The 7,504-nt window shown below is 47.1% G+C and overlaps 1 protein-coding gene across 2 annotated transcripts in view; it reads left to right on the forward strand.

Moving 5' to 3' along the window:
- Positions 1 to 7,504, forward strand: part of FLI1 (Fli-1 proto-oncogene, ETS transcription factor) — a 38,509-nt gene that overhangs the window by 21,508 nt on the left and 9,497 nt on the right. The gene's annotated exons all lie outside the window — the stretch shown is intronic.

A 7,504-nucleotide genomic window follows, 5' to 3' on the forward strand; every position in this document is an offset into this window, starting at 1 on the left:
CTCTCACTTCTCTCTGCAGTGCCAGCTCTGCACACGGCAGAACCTGTAGCACTGCTTTAGGGGAGTTAAACTGCTTTCACAGCAGAAACAGATACTGTAAACTCATGCAGCTGGTGCGCAAAGCGTGTGTGTTTTGTTCTCAGATCAGACAGGTAGAAACCTTGTCGTCTTCAAAGGACACTTCGTGCCTGAGCCTCTTTGCTTCTCAGCCTCGTAAACACTCAAAAGTATGGTATTTAGCGTCATTGGTACAAATTGTCTTCAGCTGCCTTTGAGAAATAAATTGCTCTAATGAAAATCACCAGTATTTGTTGGCTAGAGAACAATTTTCTGGGAAATGAAACGAGGTTGCTCTCGTTGCTGAATGGAAAGATTTGTGTCCCACTCCCAGCGCTGCGCTGGAGAGATGGTCTGCTTCATTTTCCATGACTGGAGCAATGACTGACCGACTGTAGGTAGTGGAGACAGGGGAGTAGAATCTGAGACCACTTTATCTGCCCAAATCCATGGAGATTTTAAATTGCTCGCCTTCAGAATGGTGTCGTTTGAGTAGGTTTCCATAGGGAAATGGAAAGTATATTCACATACAACATTTCGGAGGCCCAAGAGCTGTGTCCCGTACGGTTGTGAGCATTCTGGCCTCAATCCTACACATTTGTAAAGTCCATGCTTACTTTGAAGTGTGTTGGGGTCTGCAGAACTCGTGTGTTTGGTACATGAGCCTAAGTGCCGTGCAGGATTTGAACCCAAGCAGGATAGTGCTGGTAGTTTCCAAAGAGACGGAATCGTGATGTGTTGATGTGTGAAATTACATGGGCCTGAACAGGCACGTAGGAGCATATGTGGTGCTTTTAGTATGTGCTGATACGCAGAGGTGGGTATTCGTGCAGCGGGGTGCCAGAGCAGGGTGACGGAAGGTTCTGCTGGTTCACCACCCGTGACAATTTAGTGGAACAGCTTTGCCTGGCTCTTTGCCTCCCAATTACAGGTTATGTGTGATCTTGATCAACAGGCTGTATTCAACATGGCAATTTATCCTCCAGCACCCTCCTCTGCATACGTCAGGCTCAGCCTAAGGCTTAATTTAGAATAGTGATAAACCAGCACTAGCCCAAAGTCTCATAAATCCAACCTAAATTCAAGCAGAACCCAGGAAAAACTGATATGCTACCTGCATTTTCAAAGAGGGAAGGAATTTGCATGTGAATACTTGATTGCAGGAGATGAATTTTAAGGATTTAGTCTGTGGCATTTATGATTTTGTTAGAAAAGTGTGTGCACAATAAGGGTGTTGGGGTATAAGGTGTGTTTGCTCACATGTTCTGTTTGGTTGTTGGCAAATTTAAGAAGATAAGCAAACCAGTGAGCTCTGAAATTCACACAGCGTGACATCCCACGGGTTTGTACCCGTGTTCACTGTGAGCCCCTCAGGAGGAGTTTCCTGATGTTGGAGCATTGGTAAGATCTCTCTCACATGGACCCCCTGGTACAAAACAGGAGTCTGTGCAGCTGCTTTTCTCACCCCCGGGGCCACAGTCTCATTCCTCTTCCCCCAGCAGTTTTGTTCAGATTGGTAGGAACTCTTTAAAAGCCGTCTTTAAAATTTGGTGACAGTTTTGGGGGACAGGTTCAAAGGTTTTTGGGGACTGGAGAGCGAGGGGCAACCAGACCACAGGCAGCAGGATTGCGTAAGCACGGTTCCCACAGGAAAAGAGTCTCAAATTCCTGCATAAAATTCTTCTCCTGAAAAGGCCATTTTTCAGGTCTAAAAGGTTGTCATGTGAAAAATATTGACCAGTTTCAGTAACCTCTTCTTAGGAGTGTGTCAGTAAGGCCCCTTGTTCACAGCAAAGCTCATAAACCTTCCAGTCGTGGCAGAGAAAAAGCAGTTGCAGCTTTGTGCCCTCTTAATTCTCTGTACAAGCTAAAACATTTGCCGGTGATATTTGTGTGCCTGGTGATGAAATGTCCCATTTTTAGCTCTGTAGCAGAAAAAGGGAAGGCTTTTTTGGTGCTTCTCTTATTGCGACTGTGTGGCCAAACCAGGGATTTATGATTTCAGGAGAGACAGTAGCTAGCGCTCTTGGCTTTTCCTTCTTCTTTTCTTGCCTTTTTTTTTTTTTTAATTGTTTTCCTTCGAAATTCCAGAGTTAGTGTTTTGTCTGCTTTCTCCCTGACCCTCTTCGGAGGCAGGCGTGTGTTTTTTCACCAGAAAAACTGGAAACAAAGAATCGTTGTCTTTAAGCTGTAGCAGGCAGGAAACCCAACTCACAAGGGATCACCCTGAGCCAGCGCTGTCCCAGAGTAGACTCCAGTTCTCTGAATTCAACCTGACAGCTTGTCTGGAGCACTTTCTAAGTAACCATTATCCTTCCTTTTCTCCCAGCAAAAGAGCTATTATTTTTTTGCCTAGGGTGCACTGCAAGCAATGTTATTGCACATGGGGGGGGGGTCTTACATGTTTGCTGGGGTGCAGTCCCTCCTGTGAAAAGGTCTTGGAAGTGCTTTAGCTGGTTCCTGAGAGGAGTGAATTTGTTTGCTGATAATGAGTTAAATGGGCGAACGCTGTTAAAAATGCTATCTGCGAGGTCTGCGCATGTGTGTCTTCCCTTCCCTTTTCTCTTACGTCTGTATTGCTGCGCCTAGCTTTTTTTCCCCATGAATATGCATTTCTTCTTCTTTGCTTCTGCATTTGTGGATTTTTTTTTCAATAAATGACAACTCCAAAAGCGTTAATGTTTGGTTTTCACCCTCTGTGTGCTGGGAGGGTAAAATATCCACAGTGCTGTTTGCATATTTGTGCCCACTCATACGAGTGTTTGGGATGAGTGTGCGAAGAAACCCACCTTTTGGAATATGCAGTTGTGTGTCTGCGTTTTTGCTCAGTAGCCTGCCCGTCGGCATGTGGCTGTTCGTGTCCGCAGCCCTGCGTAGCTCAGCAACATGTATGTTGGCTGGAAAGGGACTGCTTTTCAAATCTGGCTCTGGGAGAGATTCCTAGGACACATAACTTTAGTCTTCATGAACTGTGCACTGGGACTTCTGCTGCTGCTATTAAAAAAAGCAACAGCAACAACAAAAAAATCTCATTACTTCCTCCTTTTCTTCATAATGTGTCTTTGTAAGCATTGCACAGGGTAACTCAGACATGAATCAGGAAGTTCCACCGCTGCACGGCTCTGGGATGTTTTTCTAGCCCCACTCGCACAACTGGGGGCTGTCGCCTATGGCTCAAAGCAAACAGTGAGTGACTCCAAATTTTGGAAGCCGAGTGGGGGGAGCAGAGCTCCAGGCTCTAGAGCTGTAGTGCAGCCGGGCTCCTTCAGGTCACCCTGCCAGGCTAAGTCTAATGAGGGAGAGGGATCACAGATCTCAAGCTGGAGTGACCTGCTTCAGAAGGGACTGCCCTAAGCACACTCCGGTCTGCGCGAACCGATGAGTCCCCTTCGAAAATCCTGCATCCTAGTTCTGTGCTTCCACGTACGTTAACCTCCAGATCCTGTCTGACGCTGGAAGTAAGTGGGCTTCAGCCACAGGACTTTAGCCCAACACTGGATCTAGAATAGGAGTTAAATCAAAAATTTTTGATCCCTTTGATTGGTATTTCTGTAAGGATAGAAATGCATAACCGGGCTCTCAGCTGCTTTCAGAGATTCCCCAAGATAAACCTGTTCTTCGTGTCCATGCTCTGCAACAGAATTCTTACATAAATCCAGCAGTCGGTCCCTTCCCACTTGGTTGGAGCAGACTACAGGTTAAAACCCAATGTCATTCCAAGCCTGGACTTTGGTCTCCATGTCACCTTCTCATCTGTCAAACAGGTTAATAGCAATGTAGAGCTGATTGATTTTTCTTTTCTTTCCTTTCTTTGAAATCGTGAAATAGTAAAATAGTCTGATAATGTAGAATAGAATTATTCTGAAATTATTCTGCACTCAGCTAGTTGCTTCCTCTTAGTGGAGAGACTTAGAATTACTTAATTCCACATATGATCCCTGTTTTGCTGATTCTTTAGCGCAAGGAGCAGGACATTGTGGTCATGAAGCAGAAATGAATGAACTTGGTGCTTGAAGGCACGGCAGAGTCTTACGAAATCATGAGAACAGTCACAGTAATACTGGCTGTGAATGACATCCAGCATGACATATGGCAGATGTGTTAAGTAATTGTTTTAATTAGCAGAAATAGTAAATGGAAAATGAATTAATTACAAAACAAATGGTACGCTGGGTGAGATTTTGAGGCCTTTATGGCACGCATGTAACTCGTACCTGGATGTGTGCCATAGGGCCAAATGCTGCCTTGCGTGAACCACCTCTTGGAAAGGCCAGAGGACTCCTCATCCCCTGCTCTGCTTTCTAGGCCTGTCCCACCACCTCTGCCACACACTGCCAAACCTCCTGCAGGCAGACAACAGCATCCAGAGCCTCTGCGGCTTTGTGCTAAGGAAAACGGCATCGCAGCCAGTCTCTTGCTGCTGGCATTGGAAGGTCAACACCGTACGTGCTGAGCATTGAGTACGTACACCTGGAGCCAGGGTGGGCCTGGGAAGAACTTACAGACTCTACAACCTTTATGTCTGCTGCCACCATTTAAAACAACGGCTCTAATGTTTCTAGGAGGAGTTGGAGGTGTTTTTGGCTTCCTTACCCCTCCAGAAACCCACAGTCTAGGTTTCTTCTCTCCAATTGGCTTTAAGCACAACCCCACCTCTTCGATGTGATCTCCAGGAGGTTAAATGACGGGAGTGTGAGGGCTGGACGCTCAGCAGCTTGGCAGACCTCGCTTACACGTTTGGTTTGCGGCAGTAGTGTTTTTTGTTCCCGTGTGCCTATGTTGGGGCTTTTCCAAGATACCAGAATAGCATCACCGCACACAACCTCACTTTGGGAGGAAAAGCAGTGAGGTCCTGTGCCCTCCTTTCTCTCTCTCTTTGTGAAGTAGTTGCTGCAAAATAGACCCCAAGTGACCACTTAGATTAATCACAAGTCTGGATCCCCTAGGACACCTGGATCTGCTTTCCCCATTTAGAGAAGATAATTTAAATTCCAGCCACCACGCCAGGATCCTTTCTTTCTACTGAAGCAGAAGGCCTCATTGCAAAAACCAGACCGTGTCCTGCATGGAGAAGCCTGTGGATCCCACAGTCCGCTTCAAATTTGCCACCGTCTCCTTGCCCTGATTTGCTTCACTGAAATCTTTAGGACCAAGTCCTGTTTGGAAATACAGTGCCTGTGTTCCCTAACCAAATAAGACAGGGTATTCAGGAGCACTTCCTTCTGGATTTCAGGTTGGGGGGGTGGGAGGGGGAGGTACTGCCATGGGAACTTGGGCCATTCAACTTTTCTTTGTGAAGCACCCCAAGGTGCTGTGGTACAGAATCCAGTAGAAGACGGCTAAATGACTGCAGCCATTGCTGCTGCTGTTATTCACCCCAGCCAGCACGGCAGACTCGGTCAGAGGCTGCTGGTGCGTTTCAAGGGGAAAAGGAGGCAATGTTAGCGAGCGGTCAGACAATTCCCTGACGCTTGGGAAACCTCCCTCTGTTTTCTTCCTGGCTTTTTCCCCATGACTTAAGACAAGCCACTTTCCATCCTGTGCCTGCCTAATCTCCTTGAGTTATCTGCTTCATTAGGCAGAGATTGGTGGGCTCTTCCTATTGCCTAGCACCTGCCATGCAGGGGAATCTGCTGCCCCTATGAGTTTGCTGCATATATGTTTCCCCAGACACCTTCTACAAATGTTAACCTAGGCATGACACTGCCCAGATGTCTGGCAAAGGGAACTAATGTTCAAACCAGGCACTCTGCACCTTGACAGTGAGACCCAGCAGTTCATAAAGCAAACAGTGTGTTGTGGTTCAACCCTGGCCAGCAACTGAGCACCACACAGCCGCTCGCTCATTCCCCCCACAGTGGGATGGGGAGAGAATCAGAGGAGTAAAAGTGAGAAAACTCATGGGTTGAGATAAAGACAATGTAAGAGGTAAAGCAAAAGCTGTGCACACAAGCAAAGCAAAGCAAGGAATTCATTCACCACTTCCCATGGGCAGGCAGGTGTTCACCCATCTCCAGGAAAGCAGAGCCCCATCATGTGTAGCAGTTACTTGGGAAGACAAATGGCATCACTCTGAATGTGCCCCCCTTCCTTCATTCTTCCCTCAGCTTTATATGCCAGACATGACGTCATATGGTCTGGAACATCCCTTTGGTCTGTTGGGGTCAGCTGTCCGGCTGTGTTCCCTCCCAACTTCTTGTTCACCCCAGCCCACTCACGGGTGGGATGAGAAGCAGAAAAGGCTTTGACTCTGTAAGCACTGCTCAGCAGTATTGAAAACATCTATATATGATCAACACTGTTTTCAGCACAAATCCAAAACACATCCCTGTAGAGCTGCTATGAAGAAAATTAATTCGATCACAGCCAAAACCAGCATAAAGTGCCTGGCTGGAAAAAAGCTGCTGCTGCTGCCAGTGATGCCATGAATAAGATAAATATGCCATACTATTCCTTCCCAGCCTTGCTTGCAATAAAGGGCACTACGCCAGCAGAGACAGCATTTCAAATAAGATGCCCCTATAGTGTCTATAAATGACCTAGCCCTACTATATCCATCCTAGAACAAAAAGCCTTGAAGAATCAGGATATTACTGGCCCACTGCCCATTGTTCTTCTGGAAAGCCTTTATCAAGGCTGGTAGCACAAAACAGTGCCTGAATCTGATTTGACCGAAAAAGCTCCTATGGAGAGAGCAGGATGAAGGGGCTGTCAGCACTTACTGAGCAGCTCAGGAAGCACAAGGACTGTGAGCCTATTGTTCAGTTGAAATGCCCCCTCCTTGCTTCTCCCCTCTGTCCCAAGCTCTCAGATTAATAAAACACCAAGTTTTGGGTTTTTTTTTAAATTTTAAGAACTTTTTAAAGCTTATCAGAGAGGATTTTCTCTCTAATGCATCATATCTTAAACACAGATTCCCTAATGGCCTGTTCGTTGGACTGCAGTCAAGCTGAAGGGACTGCTAGGCATCTGGGATGGTCTTCGCTGTGGCGTGGAAATCTGCTTGGGGATTTAAAGCCTGGTTTCCTAGGGAAGTGAGTCTGTGCATGTCTCTCCAGCTGCCCCCAGCAATATTTGAGCCCATTAGTCTGTTTAGACTAAGTGTGATCCCGAGGTTTGGGGAACAGGAGCGAAGCAGCGCTCAAGCGGTGAGATGAGGGGTGTGTGTCTGAAGATGGGCTGGGGGTTCAGTGGAACCTGCCTTATCCTCCCGGCTGCAGTGCCGTACCTCCGACACTCACACAGCACAACGTGCAGCCGTTCTCCTCCTCCGTGTCCCGCAGTCTCAGCCAGGGGATCCCTGGGACACACTCCTCAGTTTCTTCTTCCCCACATCGAGTCCTTCCTTTGTTGCACCAGGCAGTCTGACAAGAAGAAACCGCAGGATCACTTCCCTCATCTCTTGAACTTTACCGGACAGCCTACCTAATGCCCAGCCTTGCTCTTC

The sequence above is a fragment of the Eurypyga helias genome, unplaced genomic scaffold (assembly GCF_000690775.1).
Source record: "Eurypyga helias isolate BGI_N326 unplaced genomic scaffold, ASM69077v1 scaffold22901, whole genome shotgun sequence".
Classification (NCBI taxonomy): Eukaryota; Metazoa; Chordata; class Aves; order Eurypygiformes; family Eurypygidae; genus Eurypyga; species Eurypyga helias.